Source organism: Ursus arctos, unplaced genomic scaffold (genome assembly GCF_023065955.2).
Source record: "Ursus arctos isolate Adak ecotype North America unplaced genomic scaffold, UrsArc2.0 scaffold_6, whole genome shotgun sequence".
Classification (NCBI taxonomy): Eukaryota; Metazoa; Chordata; class Mammalia; order Carnivora; family Ursidae; genus Ursus; species Ursus arctos.
In genome coordinates, this window is record NW_026623078.1 from 30,557,037 (window position 1) to 30,561,649 (window position 4,613).

The window sequence follows — 4,613 nt, forward strand, 5'->3', positions numbered from 1 at the left end:
ATCAAGCCCCGCATGGAGCTCCCTGCTCAGCTGGGAACCTGCTTCTCCCTCTCCCGCTCCCCCTGCATGTGCTCTCTCTCTCTTTCTGTCAAATAAATAAAATCTTAAAAAAAAAAAAAAGAACATAAGGTTCTTCCTTTCCACACTACACAGGGAGGGGTCCATGTGGTGGTGTTCTGCATTCCTGTCATAACTTAAAGGAAAACTTTCACAATGTCCAGAGCCCTTGATGTCCTGCAAATGAAGGAGGATGTCCTCAGATTCCTTCCAGCAGGACCCACTTAGGTGGCACCAACCTTGACTTCCAAACAGAACAGTGAATCTACAGAAGGAAATGTGATGGCATCTAGATCATAAATCTGAAGAGAACCTGGAAGAAGCTTCTGCTGGCAGCTTGTACCATTGTTGCCATTGAAAACCTGGCTCCTGTCAATGTCATATATCCGGGGAGACTGGCCAACGAGCCGTGCTGAAGTGTGCTGCTGCGACCGGAGCCACGGCTATTGCTGGCCGCTTGGTTCCTGTAGACGTCACTGCCCAGATCCAGGCAGCCTCCGGGAGCTGAGACTTCTGGTGGTTACTGATCCCAGGGCTGACCACGGGCTTCTCACGGAGGCATCTTATGTTAACCTGCCTACCATTGCGTGGGTAACACAGGCTCTCCTCTGCGCTCTGTGGCCATTGCCATCCCTTTGGGCAACAAGGGAGCTCGCTCAAGGGGTCTGACGGGGTGGATGCTGGGCCCAGGAAGTTCCGCGCTTGTGTGGACACCTGTGGGAGCTCACGCCTGATCTCTACTTCTACGGAGATCCTGAAGAGATTGAACAGGAAGAGCAGGCTGCTGCTGGAAGGGCTGTGACCCGGGAGGAATTTCAGGGTGAATGGACCGCTCCAGCTCCAGAGTTCAGGGCGACTCAGCCCCAAGTCGCAGACTGGTGCGAAGGCGTGCAGGCACCCTCTGTGCCCATTCAGCAGTTCCCTGCTGAAGATGGGAGCACCCAGCTGGCCACTGAAGACTGGTCTGCAGCCCCCACTGCTCAGGCCACTGAAAGGGTAGGAGCAACCACTGAGTGGCCTTACGCTGCTCTTCCACAAAGGCAAACAAAAGGGAAATAAACAGTTTCTAAAAGTTAAAAAAAAAAAGAAAAAGAGAAAGAAAGAATATAAGGTCCCCTATCGCTCCTTTAAGAATTTAAAGACCCATAAGATCCCTTTTCAGCCTCATATCCCACTGTCTTTCTTCACACAGGTTTAGCTCTGGCCCAAGCCCATCCATTTCTATGATATGCTGGCTTGAAACTTTCCCTGATTGTCACCGGGTAGAAGAAAATTCTACTTCTGAATTCTCACAGAACTTTCTTCATGCCCCTCTTCTATGGCCTTAGCCACATTTTATGTTATCTTATAATTTATAAGGAATGTGTTTGATCTCCCCTGGACAGCATCTGAGTGTGTCTATGCACCTGTGTCTGTCATCTTTGTACCCAATTCATTCATGCTTTGGACAGAGAGGTTCTTGAATAAATGTTTTAGATCAATTCTGCTGGGTGCAGCTGGGAATATTAGACCAAAACTAGGTTCACTGGTCTAACTCTGTGATAGAATTAAATCTTGGGTTAGTTTTGAACCTAATTTCTTGTTCAGATCTTTTATAAATCAGACCAAATATGCGATAGGCCTTTAGCTCTTAAAGCACCCTTGAAAGGACTGGGCTCCCTCAGGTTTTTCTTGTCCAAGCCCCAATTCAGAAAAGAGCATCAATGTCTTGACTGTGTTGGAGATCAGTCTGGGCTCTAGTGTGGGTGCCCCTTTGGATTTCACATGCCCTTTCTGAAAGCAATGCCTATTACATATATGATGACAATGTTTGTATACTTCCTTTTAGTTTCTTTGCTACGCTGTGAGCCCAGGAATGGAAGTGAAGAGGCATGAGGAGGGGATGAGTAGGACAATAATACAAAGCCCAAACAAGTCTCACAAAAGAAATGAGAAGGGTTGGTAGATAAGCTCCAAATGGCCAGGACCATGTCATTTTCTTCAAGTGGGAAACTAGGGTCACCCTCTCTTTGGCGTGACTGATGACTTGTAGCCAATGTGTTGGCAGCTTCTGGGTGCTGGGCTCATAGCTCTGTTCATCTCTCCCATTACATGGTCAACTCCCCATTTCCAGTTTTGCTGGTTTAGTCAGTGATCATGTATCTTTCTATCATCTACTTGTTGCAAGGTACTAGAGTAGATATTGTAGGGGAATAAAGAGAAGTTTGTTATAGGCTCCGCCCTTTAGAAGTTTGTAATGTAACTGGGAAAGGAAGCATGTTTCAGGTTGAAATAGGCATGGGAAAAGTCAATAATATAAAATGACATTGAGTACATGACATAAACATAAGAGGAATCCGGCTACAAAGTATTGGTGGTTCTGAGGATTAAAGTCACATACATAAAGGAACAGTATAAACATTGATTTAAGCCACTCTTCTTTAAGACATGACCCAATTCCCAGAAGTTTTTAAGCTTCTGTGAAGAACTCAGTAAATTGCAAATCGTTGATTCTAATTCATACTCTGGTATCTCTAGCCATCCAGCTCTAGGGCCTCTTTTCTAGGACTCAGTAAAATTGTTTGTAAGGCAACCCGAAGGATAAGAAATAGTAGGTCACTGAAGATTTTAAAAGTTATCTTATTTGGGTAAAAGTCTCAAAGTGTCAAAATACTAAAAATATTTTAGTGACCAAATGAACAGGTATCCATTCTTGCATATTGCAAATTAAATTAAACCTGAAACATTTACTTGTTTCTGGCCAGAAAAAGATCCATGCATGACTATTAATAGATGTAACAGTCTGGCATGAAGGCCATCCACCAAGAGGTACTAATTCTCCAGCAAGAATGTCCAAGGCGTTCAGTTGACTACCGAAATTAGAAAGGATTTTTTGAATTTAAAATGACTGGTACTTATGAAGGAGTCATAAAATCTATAAAAAGCTATCATTCATGCATCTTAATCAACAAACCAGGAAGCAGCAGCCGCAGCCTGAGTTCTAAACTTGGAAGCCCTAAGGGTTTGTGGTATGACTCTGGCTAGGATGGCTTCTCAGTTTCCCCAAATCACTCTCTGAAATAGTGATACTAATATTACCTACCTCAGGAACATGGAGAACTGAGAAGAACTGAGACAAAGGGAGTGTTGTAATTATTAGTGAGTCTAATTCTGACATATTTAAAAGGAACCACAAATTTTGTTTGAAGGGAATTTGCAGACATCTGTCCTTTAGGAGTTAGGCATCCCAGTTTTGGATTGTCTAGCCCTACAATTTCACTGTGCTGAACATTTTTCTGTCTGTTTCCCTTAGTGAAATTTAGAACATGGCCTTAAGCTGAGTGCACACTTCTTTCTCTTGGAGATGGCTGTCCTGACATCTGTCCTTCCAGCTTGCCTCCAACTACCATTCTCTTCACCTGCTACTGACTTCACTTTTTTTGCTTTCCTGCCTGGATCTTCTTCCTCCTCCCACCCCTGAGTGATCCCAAGGAAAAAAGAATCCTCTGGTTTCTTGTTGTGGGCTTCTGCTACAAGCCTCATTGATCTCTTGGTCATGTTAGCTCTGCTGGGTCTCCATGGGACAACTCAGCTTTGCCTTTTCTCTCCTGACAGTTACACTAGCTGAGACCCTTTTGCTGTAGTTGAGAAAATTCAATAATTCAGAGGAACTTTCACTTAAAAAAATAAAAAGGGGATAAGATTTTTTAAAAAAAGATAATGAATGTATAGATTCTAAAGATTTTATCTGAGAGAGTGAGAGAGAGTATGTGTGAGTGGGGTAAGGGGTAGAGGGAGAGGGAGAGGATCTCCAGCAGATTCCATGCAGAGTATAGTGCCCAACATGGTGCTCATTCTCATGACCCTGAGATCATGACCTGAGCTGAGATCAAGAGTCAGACACGTAACCCGCTGAGCCATCCAGGTGTCCCTCTATTTATAGATTCTAGAATTCAATCTTCACTTAACCACAGATTTGCTTAGTTGGCACAATTTCTGGATTTTCTTTTTGGATCCTTTTTCTTTGTGCAGGTCAGCCTGGGGTGGATGCTAGTCTTATCTGCCTGGCTTTTTGTCTCTTATGGATTCTGTTCGTAATCTTTTCTTTGTGAAGTCCCTCAGCTTAATTCTCTGATTTGTGGTTCTCAGGAGCTCAAGAAGTTCTCTTTTTTAAACAAAATAAACAAAACAAATAACAACCCAACACTTTTCTTGATTACTTACTTTAATCCAGGGCTGTGGTACCTGGTTTGAGCTTTGCAAAGAAAAGCAAGATAATTGGTGTAGTACCTCACAGTTTAGTGAGAAAGAGAGGGAGTACCCATAGAGTTGCAGTAGAATGGGGCAAAAACTTTTGGCAGGCATTTGACTTTATTTGGATTATCCAACATCCAGACCTCCTTCTGTTTTTGAGAATCTGCAATAGATTGCACCTTCATGCCAGGCAAGACCTTCCTTCACCTCACATAAACTATAGAAATTCTTTCCTGTCCCCAGCAGGAAAGATGCAGGCATGTGGCCATGCTCAGGCAATCTAATGCTCCTGCCTAGAATTTGGAATAGTAGTGGAAAGAGAT

The 4,613-nt window shown here is 43.5% G+C and overlaps 1 pseudogene; it reads left to right on the forward strand.

The window, feature by feature from the left end:
• Positions 1-326: 326 nt before the first annotated feature.
• On the forward strand, positions 327-1,116 carry LOC113252619 (40S ribosomal protein SA-like; annotated as a pseudogene).
• The last annotated feature ends 3,497 nt before the right edge of the window (positions 1,117-4,613 follow it).